We start from the raw sequence: 26,321 nt of genomic DNA on the forward strand, positions 1-26,321 counted from the left end.
TCTCTCTGCTTTCACTTTACATGACCACATTTGTGCCTTCGAGGATCAAATTCAGCAGGATCTGGGAAGGCTTGGAGTGGAGAGGCATAGGAAGAAGAGAGACCCATTCGGATTTTTTCAGTGGTTTATGTGAAAAGCATGACCTGGGGGCTATCAGACAGACACCACAGATTCCCCCTAATTCTGACACTTAACTGTGTGAATTTGGACAAGTTACTCTTCCCATTTGATCCTTCCTTTTCTTACCTGCAGAAGGGGATAATAATATACAACTTCACAGAGCTATTGTGAGAGTTAAATGAAAAATGCTGTGCACAAAGCAACAGCACAGTTCTTGGCTCCTTACTAGCTACAAACAAGAGAAGAGTGAGAGGGAGGAAGGGTAGGGGCAGGAAAAGAAGAAGGAAGGGGAAAAAGGGGGTAGGGGAGGAGAGGAAGGGGGAGGAATAACGGGGAGGAGAGGGAAATATTTGTTGAATGCCCAAGTGTATGTGGGCAGTGCCAGAGGGAGACACAATCTATTACGCCCTCTCTGTGCTTTCTTAGGGCAACGATAAGAATAAAGAAGAAGATCATTCTAAGGTTTCAAGCCTGGGTGACCACTGATGAGCTGGTATGCAGGTGCCCACAGGGCAAGCAAATGGAGGTGCCAAGGAGGCTGGTTCTATGGATGCCAAAGGTCAGACTTCCAACAAAGATCTAGACAGTCAGGGAAGAGCACAGAGTAAAGGATCAATTAGTATCTTCGGGACGTGCAGCATCATAAGTGAAGGCAAATGGGAGGGAAAGGAGGAAACCAGATCAGAGACACAAAAATAAAGCACCTGCTTTAGACCTTTTACTGGCTCCCAACTCTCGAATGCAAGGCGTATTTAGACTCTCCCCATCTCCAGCCAGCCACTCCTGCTCCACCAAACCTGACATTTGATGCATTCACAGCACCAAATTCTGTGCTCTCTGCCTGCAAGTCTTTCACTGCTCTTCCCTGGAAGTATAGTTTCTCAAAAAGTGGTACTTGTGATTTTTAAAGTTATATGTTAAGATTACGGCAAAACAAAGCAATTAGGAATAGCAGCCTTCAAAGTGGTCCATTTGAAGCTCTGGTTGCCTTGCCTCTCCCTGCACATGCCCACCACACACTCGCCTCTCCTGGCTCGTTTTTTAGTTTCACTGGATCCTGTTCCTTCTGCCCACCACTCTTCTCCCGCTATAATAAAATGAGGTGTGACTTTTCCCCTGAGTTGTGACCCTGTCCTGAAGTCTCAGATGTTCGGTCCCAGTTGTGTGGTCCAGGAAAACAGACAGAGGAGGTGTCATTAGAGCAGCAGCAGGCAAAGGGTGGGATACCACTGGTCAGAGGTCTGAGGAGAGACCAAGGATGGCAGGTCCAGAGGAAGCTGAGGGGTTTCACAAGTAAGAGACTATTAGGGATCTAAAGCATGTACTCTCATTGGATGGGGTATTGCCCACTCCCCCTCCCCAAGCAGGGTGCACACTGGCTCCTGGGCCAGGATAGGAAGGGTAAACAATTCTTAATATGACAACGTTTGTGGCCCCCTACAGCTCACCCTTATGAAATAAGATTTTCATTCCTTAATGTTTAATCCAATTAACTTAAACTTATTTTTTAGTCTTTCTCCTTTTTTTGTTGTTCAGTCACTCAGTCGTGTCCGACTCTTTGCTACCAATGCGACTGCAGCACGCCAGGCCTCCCTGTCCTTCACCATCTCCTGGAGTTTGCAAACTCATGTCCACCGACCTGATGACACCAATGAACCATCTCATCCCTTCTCCTCCTGCCCTCCATCTTTCCCAGCATCAGTGTCTTCTCTCCTTATAGGTGATAATGAAAATATGTTGGGAAGCACTGATCTAGAAAGTTCAATGAAAGGGGCGTACTTTGGAGGAGGGTACTCTGTAAGGACTGAAGGCAAAGGAGACGGTGGAGGAAACTGCAATGATAATGACTTTTCCCACCTTCCCTTTGTAGGGAAGCCTCTTGACCCATAATCACCGAGTACTTATTTACACACCTCAGGCCCTGCAGGAAGTGATGTACCTGTACTGTTTTACTTTTATCTTCACAACAGCCTTAGGAAGTTATGTTCCCTTTGTACAGATGCTTAAGAGAATGTAGGCAGCTTATCCAAAGACCTGCGGTAAATGATGCACGTTTAGTCCTCAGCCCAGATCGGACATACCATAACTATGAACAGAGCTGGCAGGTCTAGACACATCTACAGAGAGAGCGGAAGACCTGTCTGCTACCCGGTGAGTGTACCCAAAAAAAGTGCTATTTGAATGAGACAGCAGAGAAGTGAAAGGCAACTAGGAGAGGAGACAGCTTATGGGGAAGGAATCCAAGCAACAGAACATGACAGAGTCCAGGAGGAAGGGCTGGCCTTGCCAGCAGCAGAACAGGGAGGGAGGAAAGAAGTGGAGAAAGCCAATTCAGGGCCGGGGGCAGGGCCCGGGGACAGCAGGAGTGGGCAAATCCTGGGGCCGGCAGTTGCAGGCAGACTGTGCAGAGTCCCTGGTGGAATCCACGCACAGGATCGCATTACTCTGTGCAGCAATCTTCGCAAATGCGCTATCAGTGCATACTATGCCTCCCTCCTCTCTCCCCAAGGCCCAGATTTAGAAAAGGCAACCGGACACCATGCTTTAGTGAAATAACTCCCAATCTTTTCTAGTATGAAAAAGAACTTCTTGCCATCAGAAACAAAAAACAAAACAACGGCCCAGGCCCTCAGTAATAATAGTAGCTGTTGTTCTGGTGTCCGCTTGTGTGAGAAAACGCTCACTTCACATTAGCTGTGTTCAGCTGAGACAGTTAAGATGACTTCACGGGGCCTTTATCACAGGAATGCATTTGTGCAACAAACATCCAATACGTGAGACAGTCTGCAGGCCATGCAGGCTGGATTTGCAAACCCCATCCTCACCTTGGGCCACAGGTTGGGAAGAAGCAGTCTACACGAAAGGCAAATGATGTCCTAGATGGGGAGGGTCCGGCAAAACCCAGACCTCATTGCAAATTCCAGCGATTTAATGATGGGTGAGTTACTGAAACACAGTTTGTAATGCCTCAGTTTTTGCCTTTGTAAAATGAGGATATTAATAGAAGATTTGTAGTTTCATTTAGGACTGTATTTATCACTTCTAACACTGTATCTGTGGAGAAGGCAATGGCAAGCCACTCCAGTACTGTTGCCTAGAAATCCCATGGATGGAGGAGCCTGGTAGGCTGCAGTCCGTGGGGTCGCTAAGGGTCGGACACGACTGAGCGACTTCACTTTCACTTTCCACTTTCACACATTGGAGAAGGAAATGGCAACCCACTCCAGTGTTCTTGCCTGGAGAATCCCAGGGACGGGGGAGCCTGGTGGGCTTCCGTCTATGGGGTCACACAGAGTCGGACACGACTGAAGTGACTTAGCAGCAGCAGCAGCAACACTGTATCTGACACAGAAGAGGTAGCTACTATGATTACTTTAGTTCTGTACAATCAACCAGAGATTCAGTTTTTTAAAGTGTGGGTCCGTGGACCAGCAGCAGCAGCATCACCCAGGGAACTGGTTAGAAATGCAGTTTTCAAGGCAGACACACTGACTCTTCAGGAGATAGGCCCAGCAATAACAAGCCTTAACTAGCCCTCCAGGGAGGCTTTAACAAGCCTTCCCGGTGATTCTGGTGCTAAAATCTGAGAACCACGGCTCTATGGCTATGGTTTTCAGCTTTTTAAAAAATAAACAGAGGAATCCTTTACACAGAAAGTTCTTCAAAAGGTTGATTTGTGAAATATGAATGCTTGAAACAGCTCTGAAGATCTTGGGTAGGGAGAACTCGGACAAGTACCCTCATTCCACCCAGCCAACCCAATGGACCTCAGGAGCAGTAAACAGGGTCTCTGACTTAAGTTACAGATGCTACAATTTTGAGTGGCACCACTCAGAAAAATACCCTGATGCTGGGAAAGATTGGGGGCAGGAGAAGAGGCTGACAGAGGATGAGATGGTTGGATGGCATCACTGACTCAATGGACATGAGCTTGAGCAAACTCTGGGATTTATAGTGAAGGACAGGGAGGCCTGGCATGCTACAGTCCACGGGGTTGCGAAGAGCTGGACATGATTGAGCAACTGAACAACTAAAAGGACTAAAGACTCAACACACCACTAAATTGTTCAACCACAATTACAAGGCACACCCAGTTGCGATAAAATATTGCTCCCTGGGGTTTCCATGGCACTGCAGCTAAGCCACCTCACCCTGGGTCACCCCCCACCCCAGGGTCACCCGCCAACACCTCATTACTGGCCCTACTTGGCTTCTCATATGCTTGGGGGCAAACTTCCCACAACTGCCAACTTAGCCGTCTGTCTTTGGCCCCAGCTTGATGTTATACTGCCTGCTACTCAGAACAAGTTTTACTCCACTCATGCCAGGCTAGAAGACCCTCTTCTTCTGTGGAAGTGGAAGTATACGATGCCTTGATCAAGACTTGGTGGCACACTTCTGAAGAGAGCTGAGGCCCACTGGTGCCTGCCAGGGGTGAATCACTGCCTGGGGACAAGGTTTGAGAACCGTTAAAGGAGAGGCTATCCATTCCCAAGGAGCCCTGAGAGGGTTTTATCTGTTTACTGAAGGCGACATGGTCCCATGTATTCCACAGAGGGCTTAACGTAGGCTGTCACGAGAAAAAGAGCAAAAGGAAGAGAAACCAGGAGGAGAGCCACTCTGGTTTCTCAGATGAAAGGCTGACTGTGCAGAGATAGATTAGGGACTGCTTCATTAAGCAAGATTATTAGGAAAAACTAGCACCCACTGATCAAATCAGTCATCTGTCATTAGGACCGTATCTCCCAGCTCCTATTTCATAGGGGTTGTGTGGTGTTTGTCTCTGCTCTGGTGATGAGGATCACTCTGACACGCCAAGTTCATCAACTGTGGCATCTCAAAGAAAAGAAAACCCACCTAAGACTTCTATTCAAACCAAAAATACTTCCAGACACCAAAGACCATTAAAAAATGTTTGCAAAGGTATTTCTTCTCACTGATTTCCTACTCTGAGCCTCTCCCAGTATTATGGAGAGGCAGGAGCAGAACAGGTATTAACTTCAGGTGACAGATGAGGAGAACAGGCAGAGGTAAGTGAAGTGCCCTTCTGAAGGTCACACTGCTTATCAGTGGAGAGCCACGACTACACACAATGAGATAACAATCCAACCCCCTATTTCACAGAGGAGTTACTTTTCATCCAGAAAGAGGGGGTGATTGGCCCAGGCTGATTCTCTACGGTTGTCACAAAACCAGGTATATCTGAGCCACTAGAAAGGTGAGCCTCTCACCTAGTAAGAATAAGATAGGAGGTGAGGACAGACCTTCTTCTCCTCCTCAATGTCTCCAAAGTTGGGCTGTCCAGAAAGGTCATCAGTAGCCACATGTGGCTAAAAAGTCTAAAATACTAAGATCATGGCATCTGGCCCCATCACTTCAGAGCAAATACAAGTGGAAAAAGTGGAAGCAGTGACAGATTTTCTTTTCTTTGGCTCCAAAATCACCGCGGATGGTGACTACAGCCATGAAATTACAAGACACTTGCTCCTTGGAAAGAAAGATATGACAAACCTAGATAGAGTATTAAAAAGCAAAGACATCCCTTTGCTGACAAAGGTCTGTATAGTCAAAGCTTTGGTTTTTCCAGTAGTCATATACGAATGTTGGACCATAAAGTAGGCTGATCCCCTTGGACTGCAAGGAGATCCAACCAGTCCATCCTAAAGGAAATCAGTCCTGAATATTCATTGGAAGGACTGATGCTGAAGCTGAAGCTCCAATACTTTGGCCACTTGATGTGAAGAGCTAACTCACTGGAGAAGATCCTGATGCTGGGAAAGATTGAGGGCAAAAGGAGAAGCAGGGGCAGAGGATGAGATGGTTGGATGGCATCACCAACTCGATGGATATGAGTCTGAGCAAACTCCAGGAGATTGTGAAGGACAGGGAAGCTTGTAATGCTGCAGTCCATGAGGTGGTAAAGAGCTGGACATGACTTAGCGACTGAACAATAATAACAACAAAAATTAAACGAAGCAAGAAAAAAAAAATCCAGCCACTTAGGTTCAATAGTTTTATTTCAAGTGCTCAGGAGCCACATGAGGCTGGTGACTACCATCCTAGACAGACTGAACATTTCCATTCTGCAGGAATGCTGCTTGAAAGTACATTAACGACAAGTGTGTAGTTGGGTGGAACAGGTATCTGGAATCTGGAACCAGGAGTCCCGGGGGAGCCACCAATGAGTTCTATGAACTCAGGCCAATCTCTGGGCCTCTGTTTCCTCATCTGTAAAAAGCAGAAGTTGGGCTCCCTGATCACAATGGCCCATTTCCTCTGTAACCTCCCTTAATTTTGTACCTAAAAATGCGCAAGACAGTGGGCTCCTGACTCTCTCCAGTCTTCTTCCCTAGGACCTCCTGGCTGGCCCTTTATCAAATTAGATCAAGAGAACAATGCACTTGGACTTAATTATTTCCTGTAGAAACACAGTCATTGGATGAGAATAGCATCCTTCTAATTACTTCAAGGGTTAACAGAAGAAATGGTCACGAGCAAGTGTCTCCAAACATTCCCCAGGGGTGACTGCTGAAGATACTCAGCAATCTACCTCCAGGGTACCTCACATGGACCTATGACAAATTTGCTGGTGTTTAGAGTCAGCAAAAAAGCATATTTCTCCAGAAAACAATTCCTTTCACCACAGAATGAAAACCACACTGTTCACTCTGATTTGAGGGGAGCGGGTGGGGAGGTTTTCTTGCCTGGAGAATCCCAGGGACGGCGGAGCCTGGTGGGTTGCCGTCTATGGGGTCGCACAGAGTCGGACACGATTGAAGCGACTTAGCAGCAGCAGCAGGTGGGGAGGGGCTGGCTTCTCAGAGGAACACATGATTCCACTCAATCAGTGCCCAAGCCCAGGGCCCGTCTGTCCTGCACCTGGATCAATGACATCTCGTACACAGAGCTCTTGATGGCTTCCCCATGACCATAGCTTTGCCCCATGACCATACAGTTTCAGCAGAGGCCACATCTAACACTTTTTGAAAGTACAGCTGGAATGATAACATGCCTAAAAACAGCTTAACTATCTTCCCACTATACTATATTGTAGTATAAATTTGGAGCACTGTGAGAATAAAACACATGGACTTCAAATTATCGAGCTGAACAGAATTACCTCTTCTGGCAGAACTCGCAAAAGGCTGGCTCTATGGCATCTTAACATCCCCCTCCCAAACTGTCTCCATCAGCCCCCTCCAATTAGATTAATTAAACTCCCAACTAATTAAAAGAACAATGGCAAACATTTACGGGGCATCTAGATTGCTCAGTGTCAGGCATAGTTCTATGCGCTTTATATGTATTAACTTACACTTCACAATAATCCTAGAAAGAAGACACAGTATAATCTTCGTCTTCCAGGAGAGGAAACTGAGGCACTGAAAGGTGAGGTAACTTGTTCAAGGTCACCCAGTAGCAAGTGGCAGAGCTGGGACTAACCTCCCTCCTAGTTAGGCTCCTCCTCTCTGCCATTGCTGAAGCCCTTTTTTCAATATGGACAGTAAACCCTTGTCTCAATTCATCAAGGATAAATTTTAAAACATCTCTAGAAACTATTACAAAAGCATGCAAGCCAAGCCAAAAAAAAAATTCTTCTTGCTTAGCATACACAACTTCCAGATCTGTCCCCTCGCACCCCTCGCAGCCTGCCAGTTCTGAGCCTTTCCTGTTTAGAAATTCTGGAGAATGCCAACACTGTAATTCTGTCACTTTTCCAACATTTACTCTAAACTTCCTCAGCATTGTTTTCTGGTGAAACAACCAGAACTTGTGCATTCAATGCTACCGAATGCTACCGTCAACCAAAAGCATATTAACAATCAGCAAGGCTGTTCATATCTATTACAACGCCGTGTTTAACAAGGGCACGTCACAAATAATAAAAAGACAATTGAGCTAGGAACTGATAATTCCAGTCTTCGCAGCTGTTATGAGTCAGTTTAAAAACAAATTCACATGAGTGATTGCTGGGCTCTTTATAAAGAGGGTACCTGCCAGGAAGCAGTTCCACTTTCTCTTCTCTGGACTTTCTGTCCTCCCATCCATGTTGACTCCGTTAAAGCCTCGGGTTTTACAATGCCTTTATGTGTTTTTATGTTTTATATGCTTCTCAAGACAATCTTCTATGAACGATAAAAGAAAAGTCTCTTAAAGCTACTAGAAAATTAGCTCTTATGGAGTTAAGGGCATTTTTCTGTTTTTGTTTTTAGTACTAGAGGGCAGAATGGTGGAGTCTGATGGACACACAAATTTGAACTTGGCTCTGCTCCTCATGATCTGTGCAGTTGGACAAGTTACTGAACTTCTGAGTTGTGGTTTCCTCTTCCATAAAATGAACTAATTATACTTCCTTTATAAGGCTGTAATACTTGGTCAAGAGCAGGCACACAAAAACGTTACTTCCCTCTCCTCATCATCCAAGTTGTAAAAAGCAAAGTTAGTTTCAAAACATAGTGGCACTCCAGAGATTTCATTTTAATTTGGTGTGTGGCCATAAGAGTTACGAGGGACTGCCACTTTCAGATGTTTCTGGAAGGCATTACCATACAGAAAACTTCTAGTTCTGAAGGGGGAAGGGGGATATCTATGTGGAATAGACATTCAATCCAAAAACAACCTCTCTCTAAAAATAAAGTTGTACTTGTATCCAGCAAAACAAATCCACAAATCATTTCCATGAAAGTGAATTTCACATTTCACAATTTTGCCTTTACTAAATCCCTGGCAAAAATAAAAGATGCTACTGGACATAAAACAAAATGAACACTGATTATTAAATCCATTTCTAATCAAAAGTCAAGAGCCTATATATGTTCCTCCCAAACACTAATTTGTTCCTAGGCTCCACGTGATGAATCTGGCCATGAAGAACACATGTTGAACATGCTCAGAAGACACAAGAGTGGAACGGATTTAGCTTTCTTGAGAAAACTGTCCACGGGTGGCGTGATCTGTCAGACAGAAGCCTTGACTGAAAGCCCTCCTGCACCCAGAGATGCTGTGCTCTTCCACTGAGGGTGGAATGGTGGGAACGGTGACGTTCTCCTAGAACACTCCTGTTTGTCTTTACCTAATAGGATACACCAATAATTTATTCAGAAGCGGGAAGAGCTGGATTAGACAGCTCAATGGTACAGCTCAGTGTGTCTCAAAGGGGCTCTGTGGCTGATGCGGAGAGAGGATTTGTGCTCAAAGGCTGCTCCCAACCCCACAATTAGATAAGGAAATGAGCCAGGATCTGTAAGAATCACTGGCAGCCAAGTCACGATTTCTCCTGTCAACCTGCACTGCAGAGACCTGACGCTAATCTGGGCAGCAAGGCCATCCTCCGGCACCGCCCCCTACGCTTGACTGTGCCCTGAAGCCACCTGGGAGCTTTACAGGAATGGCCACCCTTTAGCCCCATGCCTGAGGGGCTGACTTAACAGGTCTGCAAGCAGCCAGGGCTCCCTGATTGTCAAAAATCACTCCCCAGCTGATCCTAATATGCAGACAAGTTTGCAAACCACACCCTTGGTTTCTTCTGCTTTCCAGGCTATCTGAGCCACAGATCCTACTCCCTTTGAGAATTATTTTCCTTTTTTTTTTCTAATGAAAGATTAAAAAAAAAGAATGTCTGAAGTCATACATTTTAAACTTTTCTCAAGAAGTCTGAGGTCAGAATTCACCACTGCACCCTGACCTCATAATAAAGATTACAACCCAATCAAAGTGATGAAAGCACAGAATATACTCTTCAGCAGAGGGTCAAGGGTGTCCTTTTCATAGAGGGGGTGAAGGGAAATGCATCAGGATGTTCCTAGAGGGGAAAAGAAGTCTAAGAAAGCTTCACTGCTTTTGGATAGCCTTACGAGAGTTTTCTCAACTCTCCTGCCTCTTGACTTTACTGGGCTCCTCCTTGACTCAGTCCTGTAGCTTTGCTACAAATCACTCACTCTTAATAAAGGTCCTCCTGCCTCCCACAGGTTTGCTCGGTCCTCCACCTCCAACCCAGGTTTCCACGTGGTCGCTCACTGCCAAGGGTGTGACCTGTAAATACTACTGGGGCAGCTGTAGCAAGATAGGTGGAGACAGGTGTGTCTAGAGGTCTCTCCAGGCCTGGTTCCTGCCTACTCAGCCATTCTTATACAGGCTGGTTGGATGACAAGAGCTTCTGAGACCGGCCAGCACCCAGCCAGACCCCCGGCTCACAGGGTGGATTTGACAAGGTGGTACAAAACAGGGACACAAAAGATGTGAGGTGTTCTAATCTCACCTCTGCTTTTCTCAAGCTCCATGACCTTGGACAAGTAACAGAAACTTTCTAGAAGGAGCCTCAGGTTTCCCATCTGCAAAGCAGTAGCTAATGTTTGACCAGTCCATTGAGGCTGCTATAAGAGAAATGCCATATGCTGGGTGGCTTAAACAACAAACATTTACTTCTTACAGTTCTGGAGGTTGGAAGTCCAAGGTCAAAGTTCCAGTAGATTCAGTGTCTGGTAAGAGCTTGCTTCCAGGTTCACAAATGCCAGTCTCTCACTGTGCCCCTCACCGTGGAAGGGATGGGGCAGCTCTCCGGGGCCTCTTTCATAATAAGTTCACGAACCCTCTTCCTAAGGGCCCCACCCTCATGATCTAATCACCACTCAAAGGCCCCCACCTCCTAATATCATCATACTGGGGTTGGGGGTTAGGATATCAACCTATGAGTTTAGGGAGGACATAAACATTCAGTCCTTAATAACCAGACTCCACAAAGTTTTTTGACAAGAAGTGCTCAAATCTAAATTTTAATGCAATAAAAATTCTCTAAATATGCTTTGAGTCTTCTATGACTTGAACACTCTGTCACTGGCAGTAGAAAGAGGAAAACCTGTCACTTGCTTCAAGAGGTACAATACGTTCTGGAGAGGAGGCGAAGAAACGGCAGGTGAAACTACACGACTCACTGCAGTCATCAGTAAGCTGGCTGAAGAGTGCCACTGGACAGCCAGACAAGGGAAAATGTAAACATCATTGGTTTCGTGTCTGTTCACGCGTTCCCCCCACCACTTGAAAGTCCTTAAGGGCAGGAGCAGAATGCTATCAAGAGCCTCATAAACAGTTGATATCTAATATTTTTTTTTTAATGGGTGAAAGAAAGAACAAAATTATCCTAGGTTTCAAAACACAGGCAAGAATTCACTGGGACGTTGGAGGGAAACTTCCTCAGAGTAGAGGCAGTATCTTACTCACTCTTCTAGCCCCAAACCTAGCACTTAGGTGCTGAGTAAATGTGTAATAAACTCTGGGCAGAGGAAGTGCTGTGGAGAAATCCAGAGAGATTTAAGGCTACACAGTGACGATGGATAACCTGGCCAGGATGAACCAACTAGAAAGGGTGTGTGGGAACATAGAAGCACTTCTCAAACTATCCTTGGTGAAACATCAGCCTTTTGGTTTTATTTCCAATTCATCATAGACCAATACTTTTTATAAGATGCAATAAAAAGAACTGCTAGAAAAATGAAATACAAAATGCAAGTCCAATTTTTCAGTAGATTTAAGAGATGTAAGATGACTGCCAAGTTGCTATGAAAAGGCCTAAATGTATGCTGTCTGTGTGGGTACTCACCTAGTGTCTGATCATTAGCCAAGAGTCTATTGCAGAGCAAGCCTGGCGTGAAACTGATAGGGTGGGAGGATGAGGTGCAGATCAGCAGGGAAGGTGAGCTCCAGTCGAGCAATCAAGAACTGTGGGCGGAGGTCGTTGTAATTGCTCCACACATATTAACTGATTTAAATTCTACAGCCTCTCTGTAAGGTTGGTACTATTATTACACCCATTTTAGAGATGGGGAAACTGAGGCACGGGGCAACTAAATAACTCTTTCAAGATTCCAGAGCTTGTAAGAAGCACAGGCAGCCTTGAACTTGGAACTCTGAACTACTAGCCTGTGATGCCTTTGGGGAGCTGCCAGATAGGAAGTGGCATATTCAAATCCATGTCTTAGAAAAACCCTCCTGATGGCAGTGTGGAGAGGAAAGGTGAATGAGGAAGCCATGGTGACAATCCAGATGAGAGGCAGCGGGGGTAGCAGAGATCAGACCAGATGTGTGGGCTAGTTAGGAAGTGGATGTGGCAGGCTTTGGTGTGGGCCGGGGTGTCTGAGCTGGAGGAAGGAAGAGAGGAGGAACGGTTTCGGAAGACTCAAGAGGCCAGAGCTTCCTGGGTGGATGGAGATGTCCACTAACAGAAAAGGCAGAAAGAAAAACAGGTTTTAAGGGCAAGATGATAAGGTTGGTTTTCAAGGGTGCCTAACTGAATTTGAAGAGCCTAAGACAGTCTGCAGCTGTCCTGGGAAAATGCCGGAGGTTGAAATCTTAAGAGCAGTTTATTGCATTCAGGGCAATACTATTTTACTCCAGTTCTGCTCAACCACTCTCTTTCTCTTCTCCCCTCCTCTGTGCCCCAGTTACACTTAAAATAGTTTAAAAAGTAGAAATTCCCCAATGCTAACTTTCCTAGCTTTGAAAGTCGCACACAGTATATACAAGTGTTCTGGTCACTAATCCCAATTTGTGGCAGAGGCTTCCACATAGCCCAGCAATCACTGCCGCAAGCGGAGTATAGTACAGTTCAACTCAATTCTGTCACTATCTGGAGATAGCATCGGATTCCACAGATTCAGAGCGGAGTCATAGAACTTTTTACCTACTAGATCACAAAGTTTATTATAAAAGGATATGACTCAGGAACAGCCAAATGGAAGAGATGCAGAGGGAAAGGTGTGGGGGAAGGGCATGGAGCTTCCATACCCCCTTAGCAAGAACAGCTTAACCCCACACATCTCCACGTGTTCACCAACCCGAAGCCTTCCTAACCCTGTCCTTTTGAGTTTTTATGGAGGCCTCGTTACATAGGCATGATCGCTTAAATCATTGGTTTTGGGTGACTGATTCAGCCTTCAGTCCCTCTTTCCTCCCTGGAGGTCTAAGAGGTGGGGGTCAAAAGTTCCACCCTTCTAATCACATGGTTTATTCTCTAGACAAACAGCCCCCAACCTTAGGTGTGGTCCCAAAGTCACCTCAATAACAGAGCAAAAGACACTTTTATTGCTCTCATCATTTAGGAAATTTCAAAGGTTTTAGGAGTTCTGTGATAGGAAGTATACAAAGATTGTATATATATTTCTCCTTATAAATCACAGTATTGTTCATAGCTGTATCCTCACAGAGTAGGTATAAATGCCTTGTGAATGAAAAAAGATCATTTTTGTGTTTACTGAAAACTGAAAATAGGACAGAGAGACAGGATCTTTACCTTTGATGAATTAAACAGTTAACAGCAAAGAAACATCTGAGTGCAAGAGAGATACATCACAAGGCGACGTCTCTTCTCCCGTGTTCCTTCTCCTTCCAGGAGGCCACCCCCTCCAGCTCACACACCTGGTGGGCATCAGAACAGGTAATATGGTGCCATGAAGAGCATAGCCTGCAAAGCCAGATAGCCGTGGATTCAAAGTAAGAAGCCACTTACTGCTGAGCTCTAAAGTGACATTCAAGCCCCTGAGCCCGTTTCCCTGCTTATAAACAGAGCCAGTATTGCCTACCTCAGAGGGCTACTCAAGGCCCGTGAAAGGTCCCAGCACATGTCAGCACACAGGAGTCACTCAAGGGGTGACTATCACCATCACTGTCATAGAAATAACTGCCGGCACCCTACACTCTCTCAATTAGGGTTTGCCAAATGCATTTAACTCTTAGAGTAACTTCAATTGAAATTAAAGATGATGGGCATTATTTGAGCACTATAATCATAATATTAATTATAATAATAGTAGTTAATACCTGAGCACTTACCATCGACCCCCTGAATGCTTTCTATACATTCAGTAGCTCTTTTAAGCCAAAGACAGTATTTAGTCAATTCTAAGAAACATGTTCTGTTCACATTTTAACATCTCTGATACTAGGGTGACTGTGGTAGTCAGAATGGCCCCTCAAAGATGATCTTGCCCTAATCCCTGAAACCTATGACTATATCTCACAGCAAAAAGAACTTTGCAGATATAATTAAGGGACAGGAGCCTCGATAGTTCAGATGGGCCCAACTGAATCAAATGAACCCTAAAAGCAGAGAACTTTTTCTGATGGAGGCAGAGCGGAGGAGACCTTAGAGAGATTCCAGGGATGAGAAGGATTCATCATGCTATTCTTGCCTCTGAGACACAGGGTCCAATGCAAGAACCAAAGATAAGTCTCTAAGAGCTAAGGGTGGCTTCCCCCTCTGACAGCCAGCCAGGAGGTAGGAACCTCAGTCCTACAACTGCAAGGAACTGACTTCTACCAACCTGAACAACTCTGCAAATGGATTCTTCTCAGAGCCTCCTTGTAAGATTTCTGACTTGTAAAATCCAGGGCACAATAATGAGCCAAACCTATGATGACTTTGGAACTGTGAGATAATACATATGTGCTGCTTTAAGCGGCTAAATTTATGGTAATCTGCAATGGCAGCCAGAGAAAACAAATACATTCTTAGGGTTGATGTGTGTTATAGCTGATAGTATAGCTATAGTTCAATGGCATAATGGGTAACTTCTTAGATTTGTTGAAATATGGTATCATTATCTTTGTTTTGAAAATGGGAAAACAGGCTCTTTGAGGTCAGGTGACATGCCCAGGTAAATCAGATTGAAGGCTCGAGCTGTAAACCATCATGCATACTGCCATAGACTGCACAGGGGCTGGAGCATCATGCCAAAAGGCCAAGGAAGGGCTAACATGACCTCCACCCCAGGGCTGTGTCCAACATGGGATCCCTAACACGGCTGATCACAAAGACCCAATCGGGTCCAGAAGGCACCCACCCTCAGCAGCATTCATTCATCCATTAGTGGAGCATCCTAAGGTACCAGGTACCCTTCCAGATCCTCAGCTAGATCAGCCGCCTATTTTGCGAGAGCTGACGCTGCAGTGAGGTCAACACTACAAAGGCAGGAGCACCGGAAGGAAAACAAAGCATCCAGAGTGCTGAAATACCATCTTCACAAGGTAACAATCCATACATTTAGGAGCTCAGAAGAGAGCACTGGGCTTGGAAAACCAGACCCTCCTTTGTAGAACTTTCATGGGCCTCTGTTAAATGTGGGAATTCTGAGAAGGAAGAGACTGTTGTGGTGGTGGGATTTTCTTGTTCTGTTTTGCTTTGCCTTTTGTTGATGGAGATGGAAGCTAGCTTTACACCAGTCTGCCTCATGTGAATTTCTAAAAGCAAAAAAGAAATTAAAAATAAAAATAAACCACACACAGTCACCTTTTCACTCAACCAAAGATTTTCTCTCTTTTGATGGATTTCATTTTTTAAAAGACGGAAATTAATTTCATATTAAAAGAGGATCCCAAGAGCTAACTGAAAGAACATTTCAAAAAGAAAGATGCTTCACTGTAACTCTAACCTCATGCCCTTCATCGAACCCTGAACTCTGGCTGGTATTCTTACCTTGTACTTTGACTTGCCTTTTTTCTTTCACCCTGGAAATAAGAGTAGACAGCTCTCTGATGGTGAAATCAAAGGGTGAACAGGAGGCCTATTCAGCAGATACACACAAAAAGTAGCATGTATAAGCTTTCAGGAGATGCATGTGAAAGGAAAAATCTAGATTTCTAAGAAGATTTTGCAGAAAATGCCACTGAAATTTATATATTCTCAATCTCTCTTGTATTTGTTTGAGAGTGAGAAATTCTAGACTAGAAGGTCATCTTCATAATGGTTTTGGAGAAGTCCCAGTTTAATAATACCATTAGCTGAAAACTATTTATAAATCAGACATTAGCAACTGGCATAAAACCCTACTTTCCACTTCTCTCGATTTTGCACTGACAATTTGGCAGCCCACTTTCCCCTTAGGCCCCCAAGAGCTATCACATTCCTGAGTCTGTATTTAAGAGATTCTGACAGTGATGTAGGCAAGAGGCTTGCTTCAGGAGGAAAGGTCAACATATGCCCACAGGGGGACTGGCAGGCCTGGACTGCCCATGGGAGAACACGTACAAATGACTCCAATCCTCTCACCCGTTCACAATTCGAAAAATGTAACTGACCCTAATTACCATTTCTCACCACTGAGACTAGCAAAGATAAAAAGAGCTGACACCCTCCGTGCTGGTGGGGCTGTGGGAAAGCAGGCCGTCTAACGCATGGCCGCAACAGGGTGAAATGAGGCAAGCCTTCCCGAGGGGACGATAGGCCCCGTGATTCAGCAGGCCTGTTCCCAGGAATCAATTCTCTAGGTTCACCTGCACAAAAGCAAAATGACACCTTGATCTGCTGCAACGCTGTGTGTATTAGCGACAGACTGGGAACAATTCAAAGGTCTAGTCGTAGGGGACTGGTTGAATAAACTGTGGTCCATCCTCACAATGAAAAACAATTGTGCTGACAGAGATCTCCAGGACAGACTAATTTTAAAAAGCAAGACACAGAACAATATATATATAAATATACCACCTTTCGTGAAAGAAGGGAAAAACATTTATATAAGGATATATATGCTCATTTATATATATGAGCAAATGAGGATATGTATATGTGTGTGTGTGTATTTGTGTATATATTTGCTTATATTTACAAGTTGCAACCGGTAGAGAGTGCGGTAAAGGCTTGGATAAGAGCAAGATTTCTCAGTGTTTACCTTTCTATATGATTGTGAGCTTTGGGGGGTACCCTATAAAAACCTTGCTGAAGTACATGGGATGGCAAAGGATAGGACTCAGTCAGATAGAACTGAGCACACGTGTGCACACTGTATATACATGACCAATTTTTTAAAAATGGAGAAGTTGTCTAAGGCAGTTTTTCACAGGAGCGTGAAGACTAGAACAAGCCCAGCATGGAAGACACAAAGCTGAGGAGCCATCTGAGGTCTGGGAAATGCAGGTTGAGGCAGGTGAATTCTCACGTCGGCATTAGTAAATCAGAGGAATCTGAGTCCAGGGTTCAGAAGGTGTGCACGGAGAGGTTGGTCTCTGCCCTGTGTGATGTCACTGTGGGGTGTGGCTGTCCCTGAGCCACATGACATTTATGACAGCAGGAGGAAGTCAGAGACCTGGAGGCAAGAGAGGTAAAGGCAGAAATGTGAGGATTCCCTTTCAGGCAGCACGCCAGGTGCATTTATTTGCTTTCTGGATTTGGACAGTAATGGCTGAAGCATGCTGCTCATTAAATATTTATGTTGAAAAAGAGGGCAAAACATGTGTCGGAAGATTCTGCCTAATTCAACAGAGAGATATTCCTGAAAAGTTGAGATTCCTGGAGTTTTATAAAATCAAGTCATACTGTAAATGCAACAGGTTAAATCTGCTCTCTCAAGAGATTCTGTGGGGAATCCTTCTTAGGAACTGTTACTTCCTGTGATTCCTTGTTTTGAGAATCAGAGCTTGCCTGAAGAAAGCTGAATTTAACCAGATGAAATGTGAAAGGCATTCACGTTTCTGCACCTGTGGGCACTTTTCAAAAGGTGCAGCCAGTCCATAAAAACAGCAGAAGGCCAAGGTCCTAAGTGCAAGTCAGCACCTCTATCCTTCGAACCACTGCCTTAGCAGTCTGACCCACTACATGTGGCTGACCCTACCTGCTGTGCAGATTACCTCTCAGGAGAGGAGCCAAGAGGAAGGTAACTCTGACAGTCTGCTTCTAAAGGGTCAACTTAAAAGAGAAAGCATGCAAGCAGCACCAGCTGGCATTGTGAGGGACACAGACAAACCCCTTTTCTCAGTTATTGGTGGCATTAGCAACAAACCTCCCCACTTCTCACTCGAAACCAGAAAAGTCTTTCTATGCAAGCAGCAGCTGCTCAGAGGTAAATTCCCAAGACTCCCGCAGTCACTGTCCTTTGCATCCTGTCCCCAAGAGGAGAGCCCATGGCTGGTCAATAATACCACAGATCCCTCTGTCTGTTCTCAGGAGACACCACTGCAGGTATTGGGCAATGCTGAGCAAGCCTGTTTGTTGGTGTTCAACTCACAGTAAACAATGTCAGTGTTGTTTCAAGTGCTGGTCTCAAGTGCTGGGTTTTACCTGCCCCTTAGGAAATGATGAACCGAAGCAGCAGCCTGTCAGAGGGAATATGCACCACTGAATGTGCAATTCCCAGTAGATACTATCAATTTTACCTTTGATTAAAAAGAACATTCGCTCATCTACTTCACTGCGTGCAGAGAATGTGGTTTTATTCATTCATTCCAGTGGCATTCAATAAGTACCTACTATGTGCCAGACTCTGCCTGCTCATCATATTGTGTCTTTGTGTGAATTAGGAAAAAGCCAGCCCTCCAAGTGGACCCAGTCTTGCAGGCTCGACAGAGTCATAAAGAAGCATCCCCTCCTCCTGACAGAAGCAATTCCAGCCCAGGACACATGGCTTTTGGAGGAGATCTGAGGCCCAACTTCACTTCCTTGACCAGCTACTCCTGTGCAGTGAACAATCTATTGTCCAAAGCCGCCCTGTCAAGAAGTCACAATTCAACTCTTCTGCTCCTTGGCGAGACATTCAACCTTCCCCTGACAACTCATCTGAGCAGCTGACTGTGACCTTACATACCCACAAGAAGCCTCACAGTCTAATGTACAGGCAACGGTCTAATAGTGCAAAAGTCTGGGTGGCTTAGGTACAGGACAGGCACCAAGTCTGCGGCTCTCAACACTTTGCCAATTTGAGGTTCTGGCTGAATAAACCTGGCATGATGGTTTCATATCAATAAAACTCTCATGATGTCTCAATAAGGTAAAAGAAGTTTTTGGATTTTGATCCCTCTTTCCATCCTTAAATTTCTTTTGTTCATGATGAGGGCTAAACTGCAGTAATTTCTCTTGGAAAAGCAGACAAAATTTACAGTCACTGAAAGCTTGGGATCTTAAGTCAAAGGGCTCCAGTGGGCGGGCTGAAGTGTTAATGTCCAGAGTTCAGAACCTTTTGTGTGCTCAGCCACTCAGTTGAATCTGACTCTTTGAGACACTATGGACTGTAGCTCGCCAGGCTCCTTTTTCCATGGGATTCTCCAGGTGAGAGTACTGGAGTGGGTAGCAATTTCCTCCTCCAAGGGATCTTCCCAACCTATGGATTGAACCTGTATCTGCTGCATTGCAGGCAGTCTTTACTGCTAAGCCACAAGGAAAGGACGTAGCATCTGCAGCTAAATGAGAGCCTGGTTATTCTACATGGGTAAAGTTAAGATTCCTCCCCCATGGGCTCACGAGGGTTTGCACACAGCCGTTGGGAATGAAGGCAGTTCTCTGTATCTGGTAGGTGAGTGCGGCAACGATCACTGACTCAGAGCCCTCTCCAGGGAGCACTTGTGATGACACCAACCCCAGTTAAATCAGAGCTGAAGCTCCTCTCCTCAGTCAACCAAGGGGATGCTATGTCAGTTACATGACATTGACTGCAAGGGGAATGGTAGTCTATTCTGTAAGAAAGCAAAGGAAATATAAGACCTGCTGGCCCCAAAGTCACCTGCATACAATAAACGCACATGAAAAATGACAAAAGATACTTAGCAACTGATTCACTAAAGCAGACCTAAAAGAAATTCTTCTTTGAACTACTAATTCTCCAGCAGAGTTGAAAATATCAAAAGTCTTAACAGTCTACAACACCTTGGTTTTTATTATACAGTAATCTTCTGAAATGCAGACCCATTAAAAGAAGACAAAAACCCTCCTTGTCAGAGGATGGCAACCAGACACTCCTAGCTAAGCAGTTTTACGACACCCAATAAAGCCTGACACAATAAACCAGACATTTAAGTGACACTAGAAATGATTTTCAAGAGACTTGGGATTAAATGGAATAATCCATCTAGAAGCAACCTTCGGTCAAATCACCTCCACCCTCTGCCCCGTGTCCAAGCCACCTGGTTCAATGCTCTTTCCTATATTCTCCAGAGAGAAGTGGGGAGACAGGACTTGCTAGTGTGAGCTTGTTCTAGAGTAGGACATGTGGCCAGTGCCCCCACTTCCTCTCAAGGTCCTCTCTGGGAGTCCAGGGATGGGAAAGGACAACTATACAGACTCCTTCAGGTCTGCTGCATCTCTGAGGCAACTGTGGAAGCTTCAACTTCTATGGCTGCAGAGGCGGTGAGCCCACTGGCAAGGCGCTGGTAATACTCCTCAGGCGGGTCATCTCACCTCCAACATAAGCCCTCTCCTCCTGTTTCTCTTGGTTTGATTTATAGCTTCTAAACAATACTTCCTCCATAAAGCCCTCTTCCCCCCACCCCACTTTTAGCTGGATGCACCTCCAATGAAGTGGCTGCAGAGTGCCTTAGCGCATGGGATGTGCAGTCAGAACAACTCCAGGTCACAATCTCATCTTGCCGCCGAGGGAGCCTCAGCTTCCTCACCTGTGCTGCTGTGAGGACTACGCAAGATCATAAAGGAATCAGACTTGGGCTTAGGATGTAGAACAGCTCCGTCAAAGGAGTCCCACAATTGTGCCATATATATTTTTTTACCTATTGACCTTTCCCATTAAACTAAGTGCAGTATGTCTCCCTTGTGACCATCTTGGAGGCCTCTGACATGCAGCAGGGGCCATATGCACACAACTCCTCCAGTCAGGGCTGGGACGTAACAGATCTGGGAAGTGACAGTTTCCATAAAGTCAGGGTTGGCTGTTCAGTGAGTCTGCATGCAAACCCGAAGTTCAAACATCTTTTAAGAAGATAAACCTACTACAAACGTCCAAAAGGGTCTCTCTTACTGCTAAATAATTCTCACATGTAAGTCCAGAACCTTCAATTGCTTATGCAAGCTGGTGTTTTTTTCCTAAACAAATCCCAAATCCTGCTATTTACAGCTAATCAGGTTTTACTGATTGTTACACAAATAGACTATTATTTATTTTCTATACATGCTCACTGGAGAAAATATGGGGAGATGTACCCCAATTCCACCATCCATTTGTACTTTGTTTTCTATGCATAGTTAAACTTTTAAAAAAATCAGTTGTAATTGTAATAATGCACTATAAGGGCACACTGCCCTTCTGCTACTAACTTATCCTACGGTGGACTTTATGGATCACGGATTTTTTTTTTTCAAGTATCTAATAAGAAAGGCCACCTCATGCGACGAGTTGACTCACTGGAAAAGAGTATGATGCTAGGAGGGATTGGGGATGGGAGGAGACGGGGACGACAGAGAATGAGATGGCTGGATGGCATCACCGACTCGATGGACATGAGTCTGAGTGAACTCCGGGAGTTGGTGATGGACAGGGAGGCCTGGCGTGCTGTGATTCACGGGGTCGCAAAGAGTTGGACATAACTGAGCGACTGAACTGAATAAGAAAGGAAAATGGGATTGCGATCCAAGAGAATTAATTTGTTGAGCAAATCAACACTGCAATCCATTTCATGATTAAGACACAATGACAATTGCCTGATGGTATTCTCCTCTTGAACACTGCTTGATAGGACTTTATCAATTATTGAGCCTTTTTAGATTCAGGGGAAACATTAAAATTTCATATGGTTGTTGTCCTGTTGTAAAAACAATGCATGTTCATAACATGTAGAAAATCTTAGTAAGTAATAATTTAATGCTAATATTTATTGAGCATAGACTATGTTAGGCACTGTGCTTTACAGAGAGAAACTCACTTATCCCTCCCAGCATCTCACTGAAGCACAGAGGGTATTAAGGAACTTGCCCACATGCTACACACCTAGAAGTATGAGCCTGGAATCCATCTCTGTGCGTTAATGTTCTAAGAGTGAAAGGAATCAATAATTTATTCAATCAAGTCCTCCGCTGCTTCAGAGTATAATGTCATAGGCAAGAAATGATTCATAATAATGCTGTACCCCTTATGGTTATTTAAAAATATTATAAGCATGATCTCTGAGTCCCTATGGAACAATTAGTAAAATGAAAAGTCATCTGTGGCGCAAGCTGCGATTCCAATCAGCCCAATTCTAAGCACCTGATGTGCATTAAGAAAACAACAGGCGCTTAAAAGGGTTTGTTTTAAAGATGGAAACATTTTTCTAAAATTCTGCAAATGAGTCAGTGATGTGATGAGTAGATTCCCTGAATTAACTGGACACCCAGTCTCACAAAAATTTACCATCAGTCACAATGCTTTTATAAAACATTTACGAACTGGGTCTGCATGTAAACCCAAATTTCAAACATCTCTTAAGAAGATAAATCCATAAATTTCCAACAGGGTTTCTCTTTTACTGTTAAATAGTGCTGCTAATTATTCCGAAACACTTCTTATGGCTTATCTGTTAGCACTGGACATCAGTACATGAAAAATAACTGGATACCCTGGGTCACATTTTTTTCATACTTTAATGAAAAATTATACTAGGTAAAAGATACACATTTCTGTTTATAGCCTATCCAGGGTTAATAAGCATAGCTTTTTAAATATAAAGTTCTCTTTAAATTTAAAATATGATTAATGGAATGTTTCTGATTGCCTGGCTCTAAAAATATTATACGACTATAAATAACTTCACACTAAAAGCACATTAAAACTGTTAACTCCAGTAATCATAAGTATTCATACTGCTGCTGAAAATATATGACACATACATGTATACAAATATTTCAGATATTTAGACAGATAGTTGACTAGACAGATATCTAGCTCTACATATCTATAAAACCAGGCAACTTCTTTGGAATTTAATTGCTCTATTATTTCCAGAAGCTCTAGTTGTCTATCTATTGATATCTATCTATAAAATCAGATGCCTTCTTTATTTTATGTCTCTATCTATGTTTCCAGAAGGTTCAGACTGCCATATTTCACTTTTTCTGATGACTGGCTGCTAGAGTCAGTCGATAAAATATCTAATAATCTTGAATATTATCTATGTATTAGGTGCAGTGTTCTCCAAAGATTGTTTCACATACTTTCATTAAAACCCTTGAGACTGGGACCACACTCATTCTCATTTTACAAATCAGAGTGAAAATGGTTAAGTAACTGATATTCCCATCCACATCTGTCCAGCACTGAAACCATACCTCAAACCACTGTTAAGCTGCCTCTTTGCCAAATCAGACTCCAGAAAAACTTGACTTCCACTACTTGCCTCCCTAAATTAAGCTTAAGCTAACATATAAACTTAAAAAAACACCCAACACGAATCCAACAAAATAAATGACATAATTCCAAATCTGACTTTTTTCCCCCCGTGAGAGGTTTTTAACATAAAAAAAACAAAATTAATCTGATATTTGCTAGCCATTTCTTCAAGTGTTTTGACTATGCAGCTTTCTGCTCTCACAACTGGACAAATCACCCATGTCCTTCAACAAGTGACAACATAAGCCTAACACTGCAAATCTCACTGTTAGAGAGCTAAGCTTTCAAATGAGACTGGAGCCTGCTACATTGAAAATTTTTATAGTATTAATCTTTTTGGTTTCTTGTGAAACACAGACCAACATCTTAATGTATTTCTAGACAAATCTAAATTCTGTCTGCATTCATCATCTTCCTGAATTACCTGGGTTAAAAACAGTAAAAATATGACAGCTTTTTTTTTTTCTCATAAGGCCTAAAGGAGCAGTCCTTACACTGTTTGGCATTTTTTGGACTTAAACCAGAGTTTTATGGTGCTAATTAACTGTTAGAGAAGGCAAAGAAACTGAGTGATCGATCCCAAAGTCCTCTTATCACTGAAGTCTCCGTAAAACGTTTGATTACTTTCAAAAATCATGTATGTGTAAATCATAAGTTTGTTTATTGAAAAAAGGGCTTGCTGACACATACACTTTGGGTTTTTTTTTTTTTTTTTAAGAATCAAAACAGTTCCTTACTTGAATGTGACTGTTTTGGCAACAGTTAAACTCAACCCCGTCATTCTAGCGCTGCCTGCCTTCCTGGTTCTCCTAGGTGAGGGCCGCCATCCTGCGATAATTTACACGCAGGGCTAAGACGCACCAGCAATGGTGCAGTGTGGTGACGAGCACTTTAGAAACAAAGCCAAACTCCGCTTTTAAAGCAGAGAACACACGTACACAGTTCCCGTCTCTGACAACGTCCAAAAGATTCCTTATAGACAACCTACTCAGACGAAGCTACAGCAGCCCCAGGAAATATAAACAGAGTCTGCAAAGACCGGGGGAGGGGGGCCGCCGGGGGGACAGGAAACAACTGATGGGAAGGAAACTAATCATGTGAAGTTTGCCCGACTCCACAAGGTCTAATATTCCGGTTGGTTTCCACTCGGAGCAGCCATTAAACGTGCCCTGACACGTGGGCGCAGGGGACCTCCCTTCTCGCCGGTTTTTGGCCATTTCCTTCACTGTGCGCTTGTTTGTATACAACCTCGTCCGGATAGGGGGTGACCACAAGATGACAGGCCTCGGCAGTTCCTTCACTCGGATTTCTAGTTGTCCAAAGTTTCACTCCACGGCGGGGATTTAACGAGAATCACGAGGTCCTTTTCGAAAGTTATGAATGGTTTAAGTTTACAAGACACAAACAGAAGGCGAGGGACAAGCGGGTGTCGGGCGAATTCAGCCGCAGCATTTTAAAATTAGCTTTAATTGATATGCCCTAGTTAAAATTAAAAAGAGGGGTGGGGAGTCACTCTGACCCACGCAGTAAGTGTCGGGGGCAACACTTTTAAAAAAATCACTCAAGACTCACGTCCGAGTCCTGACTTCCTCATACCACCTGCAAATACAGTCTCCTGGCCACCCACTGCTCCGGGGTCCCTCGCGGGATGTGTGATTGGAGTCCTCTCGGTGACCCGTGCTATCTCCCCGCCAGACCCCCGGCGCCTAGCGGGTTCCAGGACCGTACACTCGCCGCCTAGTCCCCGGAAAGAGCGGAAGAAAGTAGGAAAGAGGGGCGTGGCGCCCCGGTCTCCCCCAGCCGCCTGCCCGCCTCCCAAACCTGGCACCACCGCAGCGGGAGCTAGCGGGGAACCCCGGAGCCTTCCAGCCCCAACCTGGCGCGGGGCGCACGGCTGCGGGCCGGCCGCGGAGCCAGCGAGCGGGGAGACCTCTCCTCCTGCTTCAGCCCTCATCCCCGGGACCGCGTCCCCGGACCTAGCCCCGCAGGACCTCCGGCTTCCCGGGCCATCTGGCCGCCGCCCGTCGAGGGCGAGCGCGCCGTCCGTCTCCGGGTCTCGGCGTCCCTTACCCTCCACCCCCATCGCGGTCTCCGGCGCCCAGTGCCCCGACCAGTCCCCGCCCTCCGGGACACTCTTCCCTCCTTCCTTCCTTTCTCCGTTCCCTCCCTCCATCTCGCTTCCCAGCACCAGGAACTGGAAGGCGGCTCCCAAACTGGTCGGCCGACGCCCCGCGCTGCGCCCCGGTCCCCTCGGGGACCGGACTGGCCACCTGCGCCCGCCGCTCGGTGCTCACTCGCCTGCCGGTGCGCTGCCCCTGCCGCCACCGCCGCTGCCGGGGACTCGGTCTCTAAGGGCTCCTGGAGACGACTCCGACCTCTCCTCCTCCTCCTGCTCCTCCCGGCGGGGGCCGGCTCCGCCTCGCTCGGGGTAGGCGGGGCGGACAGCCCGACGGGCGGGGCGGCGGCGGCGGCCCAGGACTCCTTCCTCCCGGCCGGCCCGCCTCCCTCCTGCCCAGATGCCCTGGCTGTTCCCTGGTCTGGCTGCTGAACCCGGGTCGAGCCTGGGCCGGCAGAGGAGAAAAGTCGGCAGCGTTGAAGCCCAGCAGACATCTGGCAGCCTTGGCCACCCCCTCAGGGTCCCTTCCTCGAATTCCCCGAAGCTTTGGAAGTTCAAGGACTCTCGGGTCCCCCACTCAGAGACCCTCCACAGGGCTGCTCTTGACTCCTCAGCAGTTTCCTTCCCTTGCGAACTCTAGGCATCCCTTCTGCCAACCGTCCCTTAGGCCACGAATATGCCAACCCCCTACATAAAAGTTAGGCTCTGCTCCAGGAATTTCTTAAGAAAACAGTCACGGTAAAATTTAAAGGGCCCTGGGGCCACCGAGAGATTTTGCTTCCCAGAAAATGGAGCTATAACTGCTGGTTGTTAAATTTGAAGTACATCCACCCATCATGAGCTTCCCCTTCATCTCTTGCCATGAGATTTGTGTTTCCGAATGCCTCCTACCTGGCAGAATTCTGCTTCAGTTCAGTTCAGTTCAGTCGCTCAGTCGTGTCCGACTCTCCCCGACCCCATGAATCACAGCAGGCCATGCCTCCCTGTCCATCACCAACTCCCGGAGTGCACTCAAA

At 45.4% G+C, this 26,321-nt stretch overlaps 1 protein-coding gene across 6 annotated transcripts in view; it reads right to left on the bottom strand.

Annotated features, from left to right (window-relative positions):
• Positions 1–25,609, bottom strand: part of GNG12 (G protein subunit gamma 12) — a 133,891-nt gene extending 108,282 nt beyond the window's left edge. For 3 of the 6 annotated variants that reach the window (XM_088835377.1, XM_088835383.1, XM_088835381.1), the window contains exon 1: positions 25,488–25,609. The gene's annotated coding sequence lies outside the window, so the exon portion shown is untranslated. Of the gene's footprint in view, positions 1–25,459 lie in introns of all 6 variants that reach the window. The other 3 variants (XM_088835384.1, XM_088835378.1, XM_088835379.1) reach the window with 3 other exon arrangements.
• Positions 25,610–26,321: the final 712 nt, after the last annotated feature.

Source organism: Moschus berezovskii, chromosome 4 (genome assembly GCF_049115385.1).
Source record: "Moschus berezovskii isolate FMDL1 chromosome 4, NW_MosBer_1.0, whole genome shotgun sequence".
In the NCBI taxonomy this organism is placed as follows: Eukaryota; Metazoa; Chordata; class Mammalia; order Artiodactyla; family Moschidae; genus Moschus; species Moschus berezovskii.